This window comes from Drosophila subpulchrella, unplaced genomic scaffold, assembly GCF_014743375.2.
Source record: "Drosophila subpulchrella strain 33 F10 #4 breed RU33 unplaced genomic scaffold, RU_Dsub_v1.1 Primary Assembly Seq477, whole genome shotgun sequence".
Taxonomy (NCBI): domain Eukaryota; kingdom Metazoa; phylum Arthropoda; class Insecta; order Diptera; family Drosophilidae; genus Drosophila; species Drosophila subpulchrella.
In genome coordinates, this window is record NW_023665684.1 from 705,499 (window position 1) to 731,141 (window position 25,643).

Sequence of the window (25,643 nt, forward strand, 5' to 3'; positions counted from 1 at the left end):
CAATGGGCAAACCGGTTTCCTTTAAACCTGTTTAATGACGGACAGCCCATTTCCTCGAAATTAATGAGCTGACGACTCCCAAAAAACTTCTGTAGAAATCGTTTATTTTCCACACCTTTAAAAATAATTTGTTTTCCGCTTGTAATTGTCCTTAGATACTTTCGAGTTTGTGGAAAACTGTTTTCTCCATCGTTCCAAAAAATTTTGTGTATGGGTATTGTGTATTGGTTAACCAAATTGCAGTCTTTCGAGAATTTGTATTTAGCAAAGTAAAATCATATGGTGGTTCTATTAAAAAACTTTTATTCAAGTTTGGATCTTTTTCGAATACAATTCCAATTTCCTTTAGAATACAATTATTATTATTATCAAAGAAACCTTGAACATCAATCGAAACAGTATCTTTCAACATTTTTCTTATGTTAAACAACTCGTTGTACTAGTCCGTTTAATGGGTTATATTCAACTAAACGGTCGTGAATGAGGAGACAGTAAGCTTGGGTATTTTCATGACTTGGTGTCTTCAGTTTTATTGAAATTCTCACATCAATAGGACCTGTTTTCACTGATTCGTTTTGATATGAAAGATCAACCACAATAATAGGGGTCTTCAATTTAAGTTCATTAGGGGTAAAAATGGTTGTGATTCAAGATTATAGTAACTAGATTGAAATCTTGTATACATTTTATATAGGTGAGCATACTAATTCTTTCTGAAATCAACATTCAGATTATTATGAATATGACTCAGAATTCAAGTGAACTTTCAAGTTTGATAAGTTATTTGTGATAAGTTCTCCATTTAGCGTAAATCCATTTATGGCAAATCTTGGTTTTTCGCGGTTAGCCGACAATTTCACATTTCAGCTCTGTTGATTCCCATACCCCAATTTGGGGTTAACATATAAATCCCAACTCTGGAATGCGATTGGTGGGCTTACACAACTTTTAATAATATCGTACACCTTAATTTTTTCAAAATCGCTCAGAGTTACATGGGGAATTTTTCAGGTTTTATTCGTAATTTCCAGTTTAAAAGTTTGTTCATTTCTGGTTTGTTCAAGATTCACCAAGATAATCCTCAGCCAATCCCAACAAATTTTTAATGGAACAGAAAAATTTTATGTGAGGTCCCGTAGAAATTTCGTCTCCACTGCTCCATCCAGAACTTAATAGGTATTGACTTTGAAGATTATCCAGAGATATACAATTTTTTAGGGTAGTAGTCATACCGACATAGTCTTGACACGTTGGACACGTTGTATTTAGTTGTTATCTAGCAGTATTTTGATGGTTACTTTCTATTTAGTCTTGTTTTTGGATGGTTACTTTTTGTATAGTACCTGTACAGTACTTGGTTTTGGATGGTTACTATCTGTATAGTATCTGTAGAGTACTTGGTTTTAGATGGTAACTAAATGTTAACAAGTATTATGAGTTGCGATAGTCTCTTATTAAGAATTATCAAAGTACACAAGTTAAAGTTTCTAAGATGTGTTAGCCAAACACACTTGCAGTGAACTATCATTACCTGACCGTCATCAAAGTCACATGCCCAAGACCCAAGGACATTGAATAAAATACTTCCCCTTCATTCTTACCTGTAGTTTTAATTACAGTCAGAATCATAATTTGTAGGATCATTAAATATTTTTTTTTTATATATTTTATTATTGTAAACATATTTAATTAAATTCATAATTAATTATATTTTATGTATATTTGTATATAATTAATTTTCTTACTCCATCCCTCTGTAAGAAACATGTCGGTTATTAATCTTCGTTCCAAACGCAGATTTTTGCTTGGTTCCCATAGATAGATGTAAAATAGTTCTCACAATGTAATCTTTCTCAGATGTTGGATTATTTTTAAAGCATTCATTTGTTCTAACCCATAATAATATTATAACATATTTCGAAAGCATCATTAGCTAGCATAGGAGCGTCTTTCAATTTAATTTCTGATTCAAGTTTTTGATAGAGGTGTTGGGACCTGGTAATATCGGTTTTTGTTGTCAACTATTTTCTAGTTCTAGTTTTCTAGTTCTATTCTATTTGTATACTATTTGTACGAGTAAGGCATCATTGTCTAGGATTCTGAATAAGTTTAATAAACTCTTCAATTACAATACCCATCTGGTATTCGTGATTCATGATGGCGGTTGAGCTGCTTGGACTTATATTACTAGCTGTTGTTAACTGTTATTAGCTTTTATTAGATGGTTACTATCTGCTTGGTAGATGTCTATTAGTTGCTTACTAGTTTTTATTAGCTGGTTACTATATGTTTAGTAGATGTATACAAGTTGTTTAGTATCTGGTTACTATATGTTTAGTAGATGTATACAAGTTGTTTACTAGATGTATACAAGTTGTTTACTAGATGTATTGTTGTTGTTGTTTACTAGCTGTTTAGTATCTGTTTTCTATATGTTAAGTATCTGCTTACTTGATGTTTACTAATTATTATTAGCTGGTTACTAGTTGTTATTAACGTCCACGAGCTTTTATAGTCTTTTGTTAAGAATGATCAAAAATTCTTGATCACTAGACAACTTTCGATGTGAAGTTAAAACTTACACTCTGATTTTCAATGTGTTTGCTGTGTACGTGAGAAAGAACGCAAAGCCAAAATATCTCAAGATTGATATATAAATCTTAGAGGAACATGTCCGATTATGTTGGGGGAAGATGTATCCTGTGATTGTAAAACTAATTAAGAAATAAATTGTTCACAAGCTGTCTAAAAGCTGTTTAGAAGCTGTTTTGATAAACAATTTTGATTCATAATGACAGATATTAAGAATATATAATAATATCATCCACTTTAACTAGTATATTGTTAAAATAAAACATTTCCATTTTTCATGTTCTTTCATCTTATGTAGGTATAATAAATGTAATCTTAACTACGATAGCCTTACATCCAATAACTATAGTTATTAGCTACAATAAAATGTCTAGAAAGAACAAAATATATGAATGTCAAAAAACGATTTAAAACTAACTATAATTGGGAAAGTAATTGAAATCGCTCCGGCGTAATACAGTAAAAAACAAAAACACTGTGATTATCCCATTTTCTATCACCATAATTAATGTGTATACCCTCACCTAAATGACCAATTGTATCCTTTGTCCAAAAATGTCTGTGACTTGCACTTATAAATTTGTCACCGCTAATTTAAATCCCATTAAGCAAACCACCCATTGCTAGCCGTACCATAGCCCCAGAGTCAAGTTGGTTACCTACAATAAACATAGGTGGTGGTGTAAAGGATTGCTAAAATGCCTCGACGCAGGCGCAAAGGTCATAAAAAATATAATTAGGAAAGAATTTTTTATTTGCGAACCATTTATAACTGTTACCAACAACACAAATAGTTATGTTACAAAGGATTTGCTTAAATGCCTCGACGCAGGCGCAAAGGTCAAGGTAATGGAAAAATTCATGGAATGTTATCCATTGACAAAAACAAAAATTTCTTCTATTTGGATAATAAAAAAATATATATTAATTCAATACTTTGATTTTTCCATCAAAATGCTTGATAAATCTAGTTGTTTGATATTCTCTAACTAATTGAGTAATAAGTTTTCATTTGCATATTTAATTTCCAAAAAACAGTATTAGTCTTCTCTCATAAAATTGACCTTTTGGATCCTTCTAATTCCCCACCGGTGAAATATATGTTCCTCATATTTAATAATGATGGTTTGTCAACCCCGACCAACCTCCGCAACATAGATGGGTACTTGTAATTCATATTTAAGATATTTCCATCCTACTCTAACTTATATCCTTTTATCCATCATGTAAACAGGTTTAGAATTGTATTGCATGCTTCAACCCCTTGCCACACCCACCACTGTAACAGATTTGACTTTTCCAATGGCTGCCCCAGCTACCTAAACTGTACATTTCTTTTGATTTTCTCTTTTCCTTTCTAAGCAATTTACACAATTTTTAAACTGGTTCTGACCTTCCTCTTTAATGGCATCCTCTACTTTATTTTCGTTATATTTCTGATCTTTTCCTAACAGTAGGTTGTTAAGCTTTTATCATTTTATGGGATTATTGAGCACCCGAAATCCCAGATAATAACTCATAACATGTGACTAGCAGAATATAGTCAAAGATATCAGACTCTAAAAAGACAAGACTTACCTACAATTCAATTTACCATCTACAATCCCTGGAGAAGAGTTTAGTATTTGCAGTTTAGTTTTCTAATTTATTGATTTCACATTCAGACACTGGTTTACAACCTCATAGAGCTAACTCTCAAGGTATCTGTAATGCACAATATATTTCCGTCCCTTTTCTTCTAATCAATATTAAAAAATTTCAAAAGCTGGTTTTGGAGTTCATCACTGTGGACGGCAGTACACGTAGTGGCGAAGCGCGCAAGAGAGCGTGCGAAGACAACTACTATATATATCCGCAGAATTGAAAATCTGCCATTATGGTCTGACCGTAACGAGTGATACACCAATCGAAAGGTATCGCAAAAACTAAGAAGATTGCATACCAAGACTTTCGAAATATAGATTTGTTTGGGAGAAAAAGCGGTGAAAGTGTAAAAGTAAAAATTTAGAAAATTTAAGCTGCTGGATACGGTGGGAATAAAAGCCCCCGTCTGTTTAGCTAGTTTTATTCTTACTGAGAATACGCGTCGACTGACACGTCATTTGTTGAAATCCGATGTCCCCTTCAAAAGAAATTAAAAAAACAAGATTTTCTTCATCTTCCCAAAATGAAAATGTTTGTCCCTTTGTTTGTGGGTTTGTATGCATCCCATCTTAGTTTTAGGGTTTTGGAAACTCTCTGGGTGTATAAAGTAGCTCGAAGTAGAAAACGTTTGTTCTACGACTTTTGGAAAAACTCGCTAGTTTAGCGGAAAATCAAAAAAAAGCCAGATTTAAAATGCTTATAGTATCTAAATTATAAATCTCTGAAAAGATAATTTAATTTGCTAAATATTCTTCATATAGTAAAATTGTCTGAATATAACAGATTTAGAGTTATGACAAAAATTTATTTTTTAAAACCACTTTTTGACTTTTTCCTCAAAATTGAGTATGTAGCCCTTGAGATTCCTCAACTTTTGATCTATAACACTTTTTGCCCTAAAAATTACCGTTTGGAAGATAATAAGCGATAAAAAGTGCAACTCGTTTCAGGTCCGTATACGGAATATTTCATACTTATTGGAGTTAACAAGAAAAAACTAATTTGATGACAAATATTCTTGTTATAAATCATAAATTAAATATAGTTTATTTATTTTATCGAATGTAATATCATTTTTCGTCACAATTGTTGATATCAGAAATTTTTGTTAAAGGCGCGTTCGCCACTACTTTTTACCTCGTTAAGAGGTGTTTTTGTTTGATTTTATTCTTAGAATTAAATTATTTAAAATTATTAAGCCAATAGAGATAATAATGTTTTTGTGATAATATCCCATGAATAATACATAATTCTTATTTGTATATTTTCAAAATTATTTATTTCAGAAAATTATTCATTAATCGCATTCAAATAATATTCATAATATATCTTAAAACTTTTTATAGATTTATCAATAGAGTTTCCCATTTATTAATACTAAATTTTATTACATCATATCAATTTTTAAGATTAAATATTAAGATAGGGTCGTCCTCGCGAGACATAGCGCTGACCAAATCACATTGGTCTGCTTCACCATTAAATTTAAGACATTCTAAGTCTGATATTGAATCCCTTATACGAAAAATCATCTCCTTAACTTCCAGTAGCAGTCGTGACAGCGGATTTTTTTCGATTTCCGCATCGTGAAGATCAATTTGGTGTTGAAACTTCGCATTCAAATAATATTCATAATATATCTTACAATTGTTTAGATTTATCAATAGATTATTATTAATATTAAATGATATTGCATCATACCTATTTTTAAGATTAAATATTAAGAATAAAAATTATGTACCCCTCCTTCTACTTAATGATGACCATTATAAAATTATAATTATCAACAACTATTATATTAAATACAATTAAATGTCCGCATACTAATATAACAACAGTTACCAATATCGATATGTATTGGCCTACAATTTTACTTTGCCTTTGATTTCCGGTTTCTTATGTATTCTTCTTCTCACTTTGACACAGTGTGGAATGGTTTTACTTAAGCCAATCGCATGGGATGGTGGTTTGATTCTTGGGGAGGGGGTTTGATCCGTGGATATAAAGTACCTGCTCGATTCTACGTTCTGTCTTTTCCTGGTTAATGAGATTACAAAACCTAAAACAGTACAACATTTTAATCGAAAGACAAAAGATGACTGAAATCAACAGCCAAATCAACCACTGTGACTTTAAAATAAATGAAAATTTGTTGATTGAGATAAAAATCTTTAAGGAAATTTTAATGGTTTCCAAGGAGTCGCGACGGGAATTCGGTGGTATCTATTACGATACTATAGAAGAGTTGGACATCCTTAAAATGGCGCTTGGTGGATTTGCAGAGCGAAAACAAAATCGATTCCCATCTCTTTGATATCGAAATCGTGGAAAATCGAATCACTGAGCTGATGATGGAGACAACCAAGTTTCAACACCAAATATATCTTCACGATGCGGAAATCGAAAATAATCTGCTGTCACGACTGCTTCTGGAAGTTAAGGAGATGATTTTTCGTATAAGAGATTCAATATCAGACTTAGAATGTCTTAAATTTAATGGTGAGGCAGACCAATGTGAGTTGGTCAGCGCTATGTCTCGCGAGGACGACCCTATCTTTATATTTAATTTTAAAAATAGATATGATGCAATAAAATTTAGTATTAATAATTGGGAAACTCTATTGATAAATCTAAAAAATTGTAAGATAAATTTGAATATTATTTGAATGCGATTAATGAATAATTTTCTGAAATAAATTATTTTGAAAATATACAAATAAGAATTATGTATTATTCATGGGATATTATCACAAAAACATTATTATCTCTGTTGGCTTAATAATTTTTAATAATTTCATTCTATGAACAAAATGAACTCAAAAACCAGTTTTTGAAATTTTTTAATATTGATTTGAAGAAAAGGGACGGAAATATATTGTGCATTACAGATACCTTGAGCGTCAGTTCTATGAGGTTGTAAACCAGTGTCTGAATGGTATGGAGTTGGTAGCCATTTGTTAAAAATTGGTATTCACCAGCGGGAATCTGTGAAATCAATAAATTAGAAAATTAAACTGCAAATACTAAACTCTTCTCCAGGGATTGTAGATGGTAAATTGAATTGTAGGTAAATCTTGTTTTTTTAGAGTCTGATATCTTTGACTATATTCTGCTAGTTACATGTTATGAGTTAATATCTGGGATTTCGGGTGCTCAATAATCCCATAAAATGATAAAAGCTTAACAACCTACTGTTAGGAAAAGATCAGAATTATAACGAAAATAAAGTAGAGGATGCCTTTAAAGAGGGAGGTCAGAACCAGTTTAAAAATTGTGTACATTGCTTAGAAAGGAAAAGAGAAAATCAAAAGAAATGTACAGTTTAGGTAGCTGGGGCAGCCATTGGAAAAGTCTAATCTGTTACAGTGATGGGTGTGGCAAGGGGTTAAAGCATGCAATACAATTCTAAACCTGTTTACAAGATGGATAAAAGGATATTAGTTAGAGTAGGATGGAAATATCTTAAATATGAATTACAAGTACCCATCTATGTTGCGGAGGTTGGTCGGGGTTGACAAACCATCATTATTAAATATGAGGAACATATATTTCACCGGTGGGGAATTAGAAGGATCCAAAAGATCAAATTTATGAGAGAAGACTATACTGTTTTTTGGAAATTAAATAGGCACATGAAAACTTATTACTCAATTAGTTAGAGAATATCAAACAACTAGATTTATCAAGCATTTTGATGGAAAAATCAAAGTATTGAATTAATATATATTTTTTTATTATCCAAATGGAAGAAATTTTCGTTTTTGTCAAGGGATAATATTCCATGAATTTTTCCATTACCTTGACCTTTGCGCCTGCATCAAGGCATTTTAGCAATCCGTTGTAACAACTATTTGTGTTGTTGGTAACAGTTATAAATTGTTCGCAAGTAAAAAATACTTTCCTAATTATATATTTTATGACCTCTTTTATGAAGGGATAATATTCCATGAATTTTTTCCAATACCTTGACCTTTGCGCTTGCGTCGAGGCATTTAAGCAAATCCTTTGTAACATAACTATTTGTGTTGTTGGTAACAGTTATAAATGGTTCGCAAATAAAAAATACTTTCCTAATTATATTTTTTATGACCATTTTTTATGACCTTTGCGCCTCCGTCGAGGCATTTTAGCAATCCTTTACACCACCACTTATGTTTATTGTAGGTAACCAACTAGACTCTGGGGTTATGGTACGGTTAGCAATGGGTGGTTTGCTTAATGGGATTTAAATTCTCGGTGACAAATTTATAAGTGAAAGTCACAGACATTTTTGGACAAAGGATACAATTGGTCATTTAGGTGAAGGTATACAAATTTGTTATGGTGATAGAAAATAGGATAATCACAGTGTTTTTGTTTTTTACTGTATTACGCCGGAGCGATTTCAATTACTTTCCCAATTATAGTTAGTTTTAAATGGTTTTTTGATATTCATATATTTTGTTCTTTCTAGACATTTTATTGTAGCTAATAACTATAGTTTAGGGATGTAAGGCTAGCTATCGTAGTTAAGATTACATTTATTATACCTACATAAGATGAAAGAACATGAAAAATGGAAATGTTTTATTTTAACAATATACTAGTTAAAGTGGATGATATTTTTATATATTCTTAATATCTGTCATTCTGAATCAAAATTGTTTATCAAAACAGCTTCTAAACAGCTTTTAGACAGCTTGTGAACAATTTATTTCTTAATTAATTTTACAATCACAAGATACATCTTCCCCCAGCATAATCGGACATGTTCCTCTAAGATTTATATATCAATTTTGAGATATTTTGGCTTTGCGTTCTTTCTCACGTACACAGCAAACACATTGAAAATCAGAGTGTAAGTTTTAACTTCACATCGAAAGTCGTCTAGTGATCAAGAATTTTTGATCATTCTTAACAAAAGACTATAAAAGCTCGTAGACGTTAATAACAACTAGTAACCAGCTAATAATAATTAGCAAACATCAAGTAAACAGATACTTAACGTATAGAAAACAGATACTTAACAGCTAGTAAACAACTTGTATACATCTAGTAAACAACTTGTATACATCTACTAAACATATAGTAACCAGATACTAAACAACTTGTATACATCTACTAAACATATAGTTACCAGCTAATAAAAACTAGTAAGCAACTAATAGATATCTACCAAGCAGATAGTAACCATCTAATAAAAGCTCATAACAGTTAACAACAGCTAGTAATCAAAGTCCAAGCAGCTCAACCGCCATCATGAATCACGAAAACCAGATGGGTATTGTAATTAAAGAGTTTATTAAACTTATTCAGAATCTTAGACAATGATGCCTTACTCATACAAATAGTATACAAATAGAATAGAACTATAAAACTAGAACTAGAAAAATAGTTGACAACAAAAACCGATATTACCAGGTCCCAACACCTCTATCATAAACTTGAATCAGAAATTAAATTGAAAGACGCTCCTATGCTAGCTAATAATGCTTTCGAAATATGTTATAATATTATTATGCGTTAGAACAAATGAATGCTTAAAAAATAATCCAACATCTGAGAAAGATTACATTGTGAGAACTATTTTACATCTATCTATGGGAACCAAGCAAAAATCTGCGTTTGGAACGAAGATTAATAACCGACATGTTTCTTACAGAGGGATGGAGTAAGAAAATTAATTATATACAAATATACATAAAATATAATTAATTATGAATTTAATTATATATGTTTACAATAATAAAATATATAAAAAAATATTTAATTATCCTACAAATTATGTTTCTGACTATAATTAAAACTACAGGTACAAATGAAGGGGAAATATTTTATTCAATGTCCTTGGGTCTTGGGCATGTGACTTTGATGACGGTCAGGTAATGATAGTTCACTGCAAGTGTGTTTGGCTAACACATCTTAGAAGCTTTAACTTGTGTACTTTGATGATTCTTAATAAGAGACTATAGCAACTCATAATACTTGTTAACATTTAGTTAGCATCTAAAACCAAGTACTTTACAGATACTATACAGATAGTAACCATCAAAACCAAGTACTGTACAGGTACTATACAAAAAGTAACCATCCAAAAACAAGACTAAATAGAAAGTAACCATCGAAATACTGCTAGGTAACAACTAAATACAACGTGTCCAACGTGTCAAGACTATGACTACTACCCTAAAAAATTTTATATCTCTGGATAATCTTCAAAGTCAATACCTATTAAGTTCTGGATGGAGCAGTGGAGACGAAATTTCTAGGGGACCCCACTTAGCTAGCAGTCAGCCGTGAGGTCGTTGGCGTGAGGCCCATGATCTTGTCAATGAGCGTGCGCCTTCAGGATTGTGCATTTGTCCCTTTTATTGCGCTTGTCAATGAGCGTGCGCCTTCAGGCTTGTGCATGTGCCCCTTTCATTGCGGTCAGGTAATGGACAGGTGCGCATGTTCGGGTAGCTCTTGCTTGAATCCCTTTTATGACATGTTTATGACCCATTTGTGGAAAGGAGAGAATCTTAGAGAATTTACCAGTTAAACGTTCTGGGGCGAAAACAAAAATGTGTGTTTGAAAATATTTCACATCTGAGAATCATTAACTTGTGAGATTCGTTTCATTGGGGTTCTTTTGATTTCAAAATTAATTTTACAATCATAGAAAATATTATTCCCCAACATGATCGGACATGTTCCTCTAAAATAACCATCTTTGAATACTTTGGGTGTGCGACCTATCTCACGTGCACCTTTCTTTCCTGACTATTAACTGCACATAATGAGGGGAAGGATACATGATCAATATTGTCACAGGGGGATGTGGGGGCGATGGGGGCAATTAATTATACTCTTTATAGACATGATCGTGACATTTTTATGAGTTCAAAGTCCATTAAAATCACTTAATTTATGGATTATGCTAATTGTCCCAGAACCCGCATACGTTAATGAGGGGTGGGGAGGGGGGGGGCCGGGGGCCATTAATATGCTAATTGTCCCAGAACCCATCTTTCCCAACTACTCTCCCCCATGATAGTTTACTGGCTATACACTGCAGTAGTCAGGCCCATTCTCCTCTACGGAAACATCGTATGGTGGCCTTCCCTAGAATAGAATTACAATCTCCGGATACTTCACAAGATCCAAGGAAGCGCAGAACTCTGCATCAGTGGGGCGCTTCGCACCACCGCCACTGAAGCACTGAACACAATTCTCGACCTCCAACCCCTGGACCTACTTGCCAAAAGCTGGGCATCTGCAACAGCGCTGAGGCTCCGCGAAGCAGCGGCATGGACAACAGGCTCTACGGGTCACTCCAATATCCTATCAAAACATACATCCTTACCACGCAGTAGAGACTACATTCCACCCATAGTCATTTTCGAAAGAAGATACAAGATCTTCATACCCACCCGTACAGACTGGGACAACCTCCCACATCAATTCGAAAACGCTGTCAACATACACAGACGGCTCCAAGCTTAACTCCCAAACAGGTGGGGGAGTCTTCTCCCCAGAACTAGACATTAAAATTTAATTCCTCCTACCAGACCACTGTAATGTTTTCCAATCGGAAGTCATGGCAATTCAGGAAGCCATGACCCACCTGGACACGTCAGTACATCATGACATAGATATTTTCATCTTCTCGGATATTCAAGCAGCCCTCAGGGCTCTCGACTCTTACACAATGAACTCTCTTAACGAGATGGCCACTCTTCTGAGAATCAACCTCATCTGGGTGCCTGGACACCGCAATATTGAGGGCAACTGCATAGCAGACGAGCTAGCAAGACAAGGGACAACCGCCGACATCCATCGCGATAAGGACACGGTGGGTATGCCCATGGCTACCTGCAAGCTCAATCTTAAGCAGAGACTGTACACACTTTCCAACAACCGTTGGAACTCAATCTCAACATGCCACAATTCTAGACTCACATGGCCAAACTACAACTCGAAAAGAACAAAAACTCTCCTACAATGTAGTATGGAGGACATCTCCACTCTCCTAAATGACCTCACGGGCCACTGTCTTATAGGGCCTCATGCGCACGGGCTGGGACTCAGTAACCACGACTTCTGCCGCAGCTGCAAACAGAGAGACGAAGAAGAGAGCATCGAACACCTCCCATGCGTCTGCCCAGCGCATAACCTAAAGCGATTTCAAACCCTAGGTAGCTACACACTTCCGAACCTTGCGGCCATTCAGGGCGGAAGCATCCAAAAACTCTTATGTTTCCTAAGAAGAACAAAATACTTCGCGAAAGCAAATAACCCATGAGCTAGGGAAAAGGATCTAATTAGAGAACATGTGGTATCACAAAAAGCGCAATGTGGCCTAAGTGTGGGGATTAGTATCTAATCTCCAACCACTCCTACCTAACCTAACCTAACCTAGTATCGCTCATCACCCTAACACAGAAATTGATATATTATCATGGAGTTTGGCGCAGAACACATCCCTTGCGATTGAGATTTTGTCGGTTGGGCAAATCAAACTTAGCCCTATTTTACCTGTACTACAGAATACGTTGCTAAGGTGGGTAGTATCTGCTCCATGCTATAATTCGCCTCTTTCTCATCAATTTTCATATACTAAAACTAATCAAAATATCAACAAATTGTGGAAAATTTAAGAAGTTAAGAGTTCAAGTGAGATTTACACACCCGGGCAGAGAAGATGCGAAGAAATATTCTCTTCGTCGTGACATGGAAGGTCGTGTTATTGTTCGTCTTCCTTTCAAGGACGATTGTAGTCTGTTAGGAGAATCAATTGATATAGCTAGCAACCAATTTCGAGCTCTAGAGCGGCGATTACAGCGAATTTATGCAAGAGTTTCAAGATCTGGGTCACATGAGCATGGTTGATCAACCCAAACTCGACCAAGTTTAAACCAAAGAACACGTCAACAAAACTTAGAGTAGTATTTGGCGCTTCGTGTCTTACAAGTTGGCAAAAATCTCTAAACGCTCTATTATTAGTCGGTCCAACTATACAGCCCGAGCTCTATAGACTTCTCTTTCAATTTCGCATACATCGTTACGCCATTACTGCCGATGTAGTAAAAATGTTTCGGCAAAATATCGTGGATAAGAAGGATCGAAGGTTCCAATACGTTCTCTGAAGAAAGACACCGCTAGACCCACTTCGTACTTTTGAACTTAATACTGAAACTTATGGGACTGCATCGGCACCAGTCCTTGCCATTCGCAGTATGACATTCCTGGAAGACCAATACTCTGATCAATTCAGGTCGGTGCCCAAGCCATAAAATCTTCGTTTTATGTAGACGATTTTCTATCCGGTGCAGATACCGTGGAATCGTTAGTTCAGATCAAAAGTGAAGTCTCCACAATTCTCAACAAGGGTCACTTCCACCTAGCGAAATGGCATTCTAAACACAAGCACTTCATCGACGATAGCACTCTAAAAAATCCAAACTTGGAAGACGATTTAGTAACTAGCACCCTGGGCTTGAAGTGGGACCAACGAAGCGAAAAAAGAAAGAAAGAAAAACTCGGAGATAGTTTCCAAACGCTCTATCTTGTCGGTTGCGTCTTCATTGTTTGACCCATTAGGCTAAGTAATGCCTGTCATAATAGTCGCAATCGCTAAGAACTCCTCGCTATTTGGTGCGATTCACAAATTGTATTACACTGGATCCGTCAACATTCAGCCACATTATCGACGTTTGTAGGCAATCGCATTTCGGAGGTCCACGAGGAAACAACCGCTAGCCGTTGGAGGTTTGTTCCTACGCACCTCAATCCTGCAGATCTTATCTCGAGAGGCTGTACGGTGGCGGAGCTAATGGAGTCCATATGGTTCGACGGACCTGAATTTCTGCAGTTGGATCAAACGCAGTGGCCAGAAGACAAACGCGAGGAGGCGGGTGTAGAAACTGTAAACATGGAATCTCGGAAAATAGCATTCGCAATAACAACCAGCCCAAACCATCTTCTGGAAGGTGGCGTATACAAGATCAGCTCTCATACCCCTTGTTTATCAGTAGCCGCCTGGATACTTCGACTTGCCGATTTTTCCAGATAGCGTAAAGTGGTAAAAACTTCATTACCGTCCGCAGATGAACTTCGACGCGCGATGCATTTTATTGCTTGGAATTTACAAACGAAGTACTTCAACGATGAATTTAACCTGGTGCAAAGGGGCAAGTATATTCGAAGCAATTTTAAAATCTGTGCCTCTTTCTTCAAAGGTGCGAAAACTTTGAGCTGATCAAGGTAGGAGGACGTTTAGAACACGCTAATATTCCCGAAAGCCAAAAACATCAAATATTGTTGCCAAACAACGATCACTTTGTAGACCAATACATGCGTTACGTTCACCTAAAAAACTTCCATGCTGGTCCAAACACGCTTGGAATCAACGCTAGGAATGTTGCTCGTCGAATCGTACGTTCGTGCATACACTGCGTACGATATCGCCCGGTTTTACTCAACCAAATCATGGTTCAACCAAGCATCGGCCTATCCCCTCGAGACCATGCTCAAAATGCGAAATTGATTTTTGCGGACCAGTAAACATTTACAAGCGTATTAGCGGCAAGCCACCTAGCGAGGCTTATATAGCTGTGTTCATTTGCTTTGTTATCAAGGCCATACACATCGAGTTAGTCTCAAGCCTGTCAACGGATTCATTCCTCGGTGCTCTCAAACGTTTCTTAGCTCGGCGAGGACGTCTTTCGGATGTATTCTGTGACAACGCGACTAACTTCACAGGAGCAAACAACAAGTTAGAAGCGCTCAAGGAGTTCCTGTTCAAGAAGGATACCATTGAAAAATCCAATCAGTTTCGTAACAAAGAATTTATACATTTCCACTTTGTAACTCCCAGTGCACCCCACTTTGGAGGCATCTAGGAATCGGCCGTCAAGAGCGTCAAGGGTCTCCTTAATCGAACATTATGTGATGCCCGACTTTCATTTGAAGAACTTAGTCGAAGAACTGAAATCGAGGCCATTCTGAACTCTTGTCCGCTGTCGCCTCTTTCTTCGGATCCAAACGACTTGTCGGCGATGCCCTTCGCCCTTCGCCCGATCCGCCGGAGACTGACACCAATATGGATACCTTAAAGCGTTGGCGACGACTTGTGCCATCAAGGATCAAATCTGGCGTCGCTGGTCGCTGGAATACATTCAAGAACTACAACTAAGAAGCAATTGGACTCAGGCGTCGCCAAATATTTTCGTGGGTGACCTGGTAATAGTACATGAAGACAACATGCCACCACAACGATGGAATCTAGGCCGGACTATCGCAGCCATACGGGGAAGAGACAACAGGGTGTGCGTTGCCGATATTCGTACCACCAAGGGAGTTTGCCGACGACCAGAGCTCGCAAATAACTGTAGACCGTTTCTCGTTGTCTGCAAATAAGTGTCTTTTCCTGACTCCTTACGAAAAGACTCAGAGAGCAACCGATTTATGGGTTCTTGAATAAGCTCGCTCGCGCTCAGAGCTATACCGTTTTTTTCTGTTCTGTTTTGTTCTGGTTGTTTGAAGACGGTTTTTTGCGTATGTCTTGGTATCATAGCTCGCTTTTTGATAGCATTTTGTTATATGGGATATGGAATCGAAATGGAACTTGTTAACCAAAATATTTGAAAATGAATTTAAAATGTTGTATTAAACAAATCATATTATTTCTTTTCACCACAACGAAAGTAAATGTGAAGACCGTTTGCGTTGACTTTTTCGGTCAATCGGTCTTTTGTTGACTCTCATTGTGCGAGCGTTTCTCGTTCCGCTCTTTACGCACTGCTCATTAAAGAGCGACAAACAAAGAGCTCAACGAAAAGCGCTCAACAGAAAACATAAATGAAGACAGGAAGAGTCTCTTGCTCAGAGCGAGAGCGAGACAGTATGAACTTTTTCGGTTGAGCGCAACAAGAAAAACGGTCAACAGTTATTTGCGAGCTATGCCGACGACGGTTTCTTGAAAGTCAAGGATTACTTTCAATGGGGCCGGGATGTTGGGGACTAGCCCCAAAGAATTTGTAAACACATTATGCAATTAAGTATAATTTCGAATCTCGCGCTATCATAGCTGTTAAGCTAAAAATGTTATTGTAATCAGCAGCTTAAAGGCGCTGCCAACTTAGATAAATTGTTCTTGCAAGAACACACACAGACACTTGAAGTTAAAGAGTGAAAAAAGCCGCCAGCAAACTTGGAACGTGTATTATAAATTAATAAATCACCCCCAACTATATAAAATCGATCATATAAGTGCTTTTGATCATACAACGTACCTTTAAGTTAGTTAAACTTAAGGTAGCACTTACCTGACTTTGTTTTGGTCAATAAATATAAGTTCTTATCACAAAACTAATAGGTTTCGGTGCGCACAATATAAATTGTCTGCTTCCCCTTCAATAGCTCAAAACTAAACTTAATTTAATGAATTTTATTTTCGCTGTTGGCGCGTGCCCATGCCCTAAACCCTTTCTAAAGCGAAAGATATCCGACTATAACATTTTTAATCCCTGAGTCAAAACACAGCATTAAATGTCTTAAATATTTAAATAAATATTAACCGATTACATTTCTATAATCAAACTAAAAATTACATTGTAAGAGTAATGTATAATACATAAACATGACATTAAAGGTAGATTCAAGTTACTTAATTTTACTGTGATTAAATAATTAACTTTTATAAAACAATAATTGCTTTTTGTCGAAATACAATAATGCTCCTGAAATATAAGGGCATTTACGTGTGGCTGCGCCACAAAACGTTTTCCGATGAAATTTTGGTGGCTAGCCAAACATAGCGGAGAGACGCAAAAAAATAATGGACCGGCCGAATTTCTTTCTGAGAGCGCATTATAAGACAAAAAAAGAGAGGGAACCTCCGAATATATGTCTCTCTTTGTTCTACGACCGTTTTCGTCGGCAGTCTTCTATACTGCGCCGACTTCTCTGCTGACGTCGCAGTGGAAACTTCACGATGGGGAGATGGGAACAGAGCGGGATAGCGGTGCACTGGGAGAGCGGTGCAATGGGATAGCGGTGCAATAAGATAGCGATGCCGTGGTCCAGATTCGCTGGGCAATGGGCAATGTTGAACATTCCGCCCCCTTTGCAATCGCTAGCGTTGCAAAAAGCTTTCGTACAGGCGCCGGAGAGGATACACCCGAACACCGTCTTTTGGGCCACTGGCAGTACCTCGTCGACCACGCGGAAGCCCGGCTAGATAACCCTACGGTAGACGTCCGCGCCAAGGATCAGACAGATGGTGGCTGACCGATGGAACCGCTCATCTGCGAGCGGTAGCTCCCGAAACTTCTTGACCACGCTCTTACTGGGCGCACGAATAGGAGTGCGGATCCGTACGCTTGGCTCGATCGCCTCGTCGTCCTTCGACCGAATTGTCGCCGTGCAGAAGCTCTCATCTCCCACGTTGGTTGTCGGCAAACGAATGATGATGATGGATCTTGTCGCGGTGCACGGATCGATGAGTGACGAACGTCTTCTCCCCGGTCTCGACGATCACCAAGGCAGTTGGGAGGACGTTGACGCTGTGGCGCTGGAGAAGTGCCGCGGGCGACGGAGCTGGTGTCGACGATGCTGAGCGCGGTGGAGGGCCAAGCGTTTGGTGGCGTGTTGCTGGGAGCCTGACATTTTCCGGGAAGCGTGTTCGTGCATGTGAAGCAGCGTATGATGGTTCCGGTCGCACGTTTTGCACCGGTCACCGCTACGGCAGCTCCCAGTGGAGAGCTCGTGTGCGAGGCAGTCTGCGCAGTACTTGTTGATAAGAACTGCCCGCAGCCGCTTCTCTGCGCTCAGCTTCAGGAACCTCTGACACTTCTGAGCGTGCCGTACGAATGTCGACTACGGAAAAATGGAGTCTACTCTATTGTCGTCCTTAATGACGACCAAGTCGCCGACGCGCAGATTTTCTGTTGGATCTTGCAACTTGTTGCGCTTGTGGAGCTCTAGAAGGTACTCGTCCTTCCATCGAACACGGAATTGGTGATGGAGGGCATTTAAGTGTTGCTACCGGTTTAGAGTAGATTCGGATTCTGCCTTTACTTCGGGTTCCATTAAGGACAGAAGAGGTCCGCCGACAAGAAAGTGACCTGGTGTCAACACTAGCAGGATTCTCTGACATGGGAGATAGCGGTCTGGAGTTTAGACAAGCCTCGAATTTTGCTACGAGGGTCGAAAGCTCTTTAGAAGTATACATTCTTGTAGCTGGGGATTTTTAGAACAAAGTCTTGAAACTCTTGACACCAGCTTCCCACTGGGCTCCCATATGGGGTGCCCCATATATATATATATATATATATATATCCTTGATCAGGATCACTAGCCGAGTCGATCTAGCCATATACGTCTGTCCGTCCGTCCGGATGAACGCTGAGTTCTCGGAAACAATAAGAGCTAGGATATTGGGATTTGGTATGCAGATTCCTGAGCTTCTTACGCAGCGCAAGTTTGTTTCAGCAGGGTGCCAATCTCCCACTATAACGTTCACAAGCCGCCCAAAATTTGTGACTCCTACAGTTTTTATGTTAGTTTGCCACGCACATTTTAACGCCCACAAACCGACCACAAACTTCAAAAAATCGCAAATATAAACGCGGATATCTCGGGAGCTATCATTCATAGAGATTTTGAATTTCAGATTTCAATTTCGTAGCCTTGTAGACAGCGCAAGTTTGTTATGCGAATATGCCACGCCCACTTTAACGCCCACAAACCGCCTAAACCTGTGGAGCCAACAATTTTCATGCTAAATAAAAAATTTTAACTGAAATGTTTTAGTGTTGTCAAATCCTATCGATTGATCCAAAAAAAAAGTTTTCCACGCCCACTTTAACGCCCACAAAGCACCAAAGCCTGTTGCGCCCACATTTTTCATGGTATAAAACAAACCGCCTAAACCTGTGGAGCCAACAATTTTCATGCTAGATAAAAAATTTTAAATGAAATGTATTAGTCTCGTCAATACCTAACGATTCACCCAAAAAAATGTTTGCCACGCCCATTATAACGCCCATAACGCTTAAATCTGCCCACATTGAGATCAATCTGGCTTTGGTCCCTTTAGCTGAGTAACTGGTATCTGATAGTGAGGTACTCGACTATAGCTTTCTTTCATGTTTTTTATATCAAAAGAGTCGGCGTAGTCCATCCCTGGGTACGTGAACAGACGGGAAAACGACACTAGCTCTTTCGAAGAACTTCCCATAATCTGGACTTGCAATCTCTTTTTGTGGATAACGCAGATCCTGCAGGAGTTAATCACTGTCCTCACCAAGTTGTTTATTCTCGGGACCCAGTATCTGGACCTAGTGAAACGTACCACTAACTGGTGACCACCATTTAATTTCATAATATGCGTAAATCTTACCAGAAGCTGCGTGAGTGAACGTTCGTACGGTAGGGTTATAGGATGTCGTTCATCATAACGCAAACTTTCGGAGGCCGTTACGCGGCAGCATGCCCGGATTAGCCCTTTCTGGTGTAGAAATGGGTTCATGGAGAGGACGCTTTTGACTCAAGCAGCGGTATTCTTCAGAAAAATACCTGGGCTGAGTACAAGTGGTCATGAGCCGTTCAGCGGCGGCAACCTCCTGGGCCTCTGGACGGACTCCTAAAAGCGGTGATTGTGTTCGACATCGCTGGACAAATCGATGGACATACGCGAGAACCCGCAATGCTCTATCTAACTTCGAAAAGCGATCCAGGAAATCTTCTGTCGGCATAGATGCCACATGGGCTTTGAAGGAACGCTTTTCGACCTCGGTCACCGGCAAGTCGGTTCCTTGGCTAGGCCATTGATTGCGTGGCCGTTGCAGCCAAGTGGTCCATGCAATCAAATCGGGTTATCCACCAGCTCCTGAAGAGGAACTCCTCGACTAGCCAAAGCAGCTGGATTGTGTTCGGATTGAACGTGCGAATAATTCGCGGCCTCTGTGGACTCGGTGATCTTCGTCACCCTGTTGGCAACGAACGTTGTACAATGACACGCCGGATTGGCTAGCCATGCTAGCACAATCGAGAAATCGGTCCAACAATGGAGTTTTGAGGTCGGCCTCGGCTTATTAGGAAGGGCGGCTTTGGCCATCTCAGACAACAGTAGAGCTCCACACAGCTCCAGCCTGACAGAGAGTAGGAATGTACTGCCTACATTTGTGCGTTGCTGCTAGCTGACGACTGCTACCCGCTACGGGTTGCACTTGTCGATCGGCGCTCAGCAGTAGCATACATCTAAGGGCTGCTGCTCGAACTCCTTGGCAAGGAGTCCGGGACCGAACGAGTGACACCACTTCTGCACGGCAGAGGTCTTCCTGGTGCCAAAGGTCAATTAGCAGACCTTAGATCAAAACAGCTTCTAAACAGCTTTTAGACAGCTTGTGAACAATTTATTTCTTAATTAGTCTTACAATCACAGGATACATCTTCCCCCAACATATTCGGACATGTTCCTCTAAGATTTATATATCAATCTTGAGATATTTTGGCATTGCGTTCTTTCTCACGTACACAGCAAACACATTGAAAACCAGAGTGCAAGTTTTAACTTCACATCGAAAGTCGTCTAGTGATCAAGAATTTTTGATCATTCTTAACAAAAAACTATAAAAGCTCGTAGACGTTAATAACAACTAGTAACCAGCTAATAATAACTAGTAAACATCAAGTAAACAGATACTGAACATATAGAAAACAGATACTTAACAGCTAGTAAACAACTTGTATACATCCAGTCAACAACTTGTATACATCTACTAAACAACTTGTATACATCTACTAAACATATAGTAACCAGATACTAAACAACTTGTATACATCTACTAAACATATAGTAACCAGCTAATAAAAACTAGTAAGCAACTAATAGACATCTACCAAGCAGATAGTAACCATCTAATAAAAGCTCATAACAGTTAACAACAGCTAGTAATCAAAGTCCAAGCAGCTCAACCGCCATCATGAATCACGAAAACCAGATGAGTATTGAAATTAAAGAGTTTATGAAACTTATTCAGAATCTTAGACAATGATGCCCTACTCCTACAAATAGTATACAATTAGAATAGGACTAGAAAACTAGAACTAGAAAAATAGTTGACAACAAAAACCGATATTACCAGGTCCCAACACCTCTATCATAAACTTGAATCAGAAATTAAATTGAAAGACGCTCCTATGCTAGCTAATAATGTTTTCGAATGAATGCTTTAAAAATAATCCAACATCTGAGAAAGATTAGTGAGAACTATTTTACATCTTGCTAGGGGAACCAAGCGAAAATCTGCGTTTGGAAGGAAGATTAATAACCGACATGTTTCTTACAGAGGGATGGAGTAAGAAAATTAATTATATACAAATATACATAAAATATAATTAATTATAAATTTAATTAAATATGTTTACAATAATAAAATATATAAAAAAATATTTAATGATCCTACAAATTATGTTTCTGACTGTAATTAAAACTACAGGTACAAATGAAGGGGAAGTATTTTATTCAATGTCCTTGGGTCTTGGGCATGTGACTTTGATGACGGTCAGGTAATGATAGTTCACTGCAAGTGTGTTTGGCTAACACATCTTAGAAACTTTAACTTGTGTACTTTGATAATTCTTAATAAGAGACTATAGCAACTTATAATACTTGTTAACATTTAGTTACCATCTAAAACCAAGTACTTTACAGATACTATACAGATAGTAACCATCTAAAACCAAGTACTGTACAGGTACTATACAAAAAGTAACCATCCAAAAACAAGTCTAAATAGAAAGTAACCATCAAAATACTGCTAGGTAACAACTAAATACAACGTGTCCAACGTGTCAAGACTATGTCGGTATGACTACTACCCTAAAAAATTGTATATCTCTGAATAATCTTCAAAGTCAATACGTATTAAGTTCTAGATAGAGCAGTGGAGACGAAATTTCTACGGGACCCCACTTAAAATTTTTTCTGTTCCATTAAAAATTTGTTGGGATTGGCTGAGGATTATAAAAAAGTTTTGGTAAATTGTAAACACGAACTAGTGTTGATGGTAACTAAGAATCTTGGTAAATCATGAACAAACCAGAAATGAACAAACTTTTAAACTGGAAATTACGAATAAAACCTGGAAAATTCCCCATGTAACTCTGAGCGATTTTGCAAAAATTAAGATGTACGATATTATTAAAAGTTGTGTAAACCTACCAATCGCATTCCAGAGTTGGGATTTATATGTTAACCCCAAATTGGGGTATGGGAGTCAACACAGCTGAAATGTGAAATTGTGGGCTAACCGCGAAAAACCAAGATTTGCCATAATTGGATTTACACTAAATGGAGAACTTATCTCAAATAACTTATCAAACTTGAAAGTTCACTTGAATTCTGAGTCATATTCATAATAATCTGAATGTTGATTTTAGTAAGAATTAGTATGCTCACCTATATGAAATGTATACAAGATTTCAATCTAGTTACTATAATCTTGAATCACAACCATTTTTACCCCAAATGAATATAAATTGGACCCCTAATATTGTGGTTGATCTTTCATATCAAAACGAATCAGTGAAAACTGGTCCTATTGATGTCAGAATTTCAATAGAACTGAAGACACGAAGTCATGAAAATACCAAAGCTTACTGTCTCCTCATTCACGACCGTTTAGTTGAATATAACCCATTAAACGGACTAGTAGAACGAGTTGTTTAACATTAGAAAAATGTTGAAAGATACTGTTTCGATTGATGTTCAAGATTTCTTTGATAATAATAATAATTTTATTCTAAAGGAAATTGGAATTGTATTCGAAAAAGATCCAAACTTGAATAATAGTTTTTTAATAGAACCACCATATGATTTTACTTTGCTAAATACAAAATCTCGAAAGACTGCAATTTGGTTAACCAATACACATCACAAAATTTTTTGGAACGATGGAGAAAACAGTTTTCCACAAACTCGAAAGTATCTAAGGACAATTACAAGCGGAAAACTAATTATTTTTAAAGGTGTGGAAAAGAAACGATTTCTACAGAAGTTTTTTGGGAGTCGTCAGCTCATTAATTTCGAGGAAATGGGCTGTCCGTCATTAAACAGGTTTAAAGGAAACCGGTTTGCCTATTGTAAAACACACCTTAAGGGCGCGGTTTGTGCTCTTAACAATGCATACATTATTTTGACATTTCTTAAAAGTAGCTCCAAAACAATAAAATAATTTGTATACATCATTTTTAAGTTGAGACTAGATGTGTTAAGACCTACAAGAAAATAAAATTAACAAAATGAAATTTCATGAGGAAATTGACCAATTAATTGAACAGTTTAAAAGACAGATAATTGGTCAGCATTTTCAATACCTTTTAAACACAAAAACTATGTTCATGAATCGAGGTGGACATGATCTCAAAACTACGAATTATGGTGAACACTTTACATTTTGTAATCCAGAGATGCAGGTCGCCGGAATCAAAGCAGAAATTTATTTTCTATATATAATAAAAATGTTCGCAATACCAAAATAATTGAATAAATGTATTATTATGCTACAAAATAAACTTCTGACTTTTTATTTCGAGTTAAAATTACAGGTACGGAGAATGGAAAATATTTCCTTGACTAAGATATGTCGGCTACTTGCGAGTTGTTGCGCGGTCGTGATTTCAACCCCTATTATGGGACGTATTAGAGCTAGCAGTCAGCCGTGAGGTCGTTGGCGTGAGGCCCATGATCTTGTCAATGAGCGTGCGCCTTCAGGATTGTGCATGTGTCCCATTTATTGCGCTTGTCAATGAGCGTGCGCCTTCAGGCTTGTGCATGTGCCCCTTTTATTGCGGTCAGGTAATGGACAGGTGCGCATGTTCGGGTACCTCTTGCTTGAGTCCCTTTTATGACATGTTTATGACCCATTTGTGGAAAGGAGAGAATCTTAGAGAATTCGCCAGTTAAACGAACTGGGGCGGAAACAAAAATGTGTGTTTTAAAATATTTCACATCTGAGAATCATTAACTTGTGAGATTCATTTTATTGGGGTTTTTTTGATTTCTACATGATCGGACATGTTCCTCTAAGATAACCATCTTTGAATACTTTGGGTGTGCGACCTCTCTCACGTGCACAGCAACACCTGTGATAATGAGGCAAAAGGGTACGTGATCACACCTTTTCCCAACATGATCGGATATGTTCCTCTAAGATAACAACCTTTGGATACTATGGTTGTGCGACCTTTCTCACGTGCACCTTTCTCACCTGACTATTAATTGCACATAATGAGGGGAAGGATACATGATCAATATTTTCACATGGGGATGTGGGGGCGACGGGGGCAATTAATTATACTCTTTCTAGACATGATCGTGACATTTTTAAGAGTTCAAAGTCCATTAAAATCACTTAATTTATGGATTATGCTAATTGTCCCAGAACCCGCATACGTTACTGAGGGGGGAGGGGGGGCCGGGTGCCATTAATATGCTAATTGTCCCAGAACCCGTCTTTCCCAACTACTCTCCCCCATGATAGTTTACTGGCTATACACTGCAGTAGTCAGGCCCATTCTCCTCTACGGAAACATCGTATGGTGGCCTTCCCTAGAATAGAATAACAATCTCCGGATACTTCACAAGATCCAAAGAAGCGCAGAACTCTGCATCAGTGGGGCGCTTCGCACCACCGCCACTGAAGCACTAAACACAATTCTCGACCTACAACCCCTGGACCTACTTGCCAAAAGCTGGGCATCTGCAACAGCGCTGAGGCTTCGCGAAGCAGCGGCATGGACAACAGGCTCTACGGGTCACTCCAATATCCTATCAAAACATACATCCTTACCACGCAGTACAGACTACGTTCCACCCATAGTCATTTTCGAAAGAAGATACAAGATCTTCATACCCACCCGTTCAGACTGGGACAACCTCCCACATCAATTCGAAAACGCTGTCAACATATACACAGACGGCTCCAAGCTTAACTCCCAAACAGGTGGGGGAGTCTTCTCCCCCGAACTAGACATAAAAATTTCATTCCTCCTACCAGACCACTGTAATGTTTTCCAATCAGAAGTCATGGCAATTCAGGAAGCCATGACCCACCTGGACACGTCAGTACATCATGACATAGATATTTTCATCTTCTCGTATATTCAAGCAGCCCTCAGGGCTCTCGACTCTTACACAATGAACTCTCTTAACGAGATGGCCACTCTTCTGAGAATCAACCTCATCTAGGTGCCTGGACACCGTAATATTGAGGGCAACTGCATAGCAGACGAGCTAGCAAGACAAGGGACAACCGCCGACATCCATCGCGATAAGGACACGGTGGGTATGCCCATGGCTACCTGCAAGCTCAATCTTAAGCAGAGACTGTACACACTTTCCAACAACCGTTGGAACTCAATCTCAACATGCCACAATT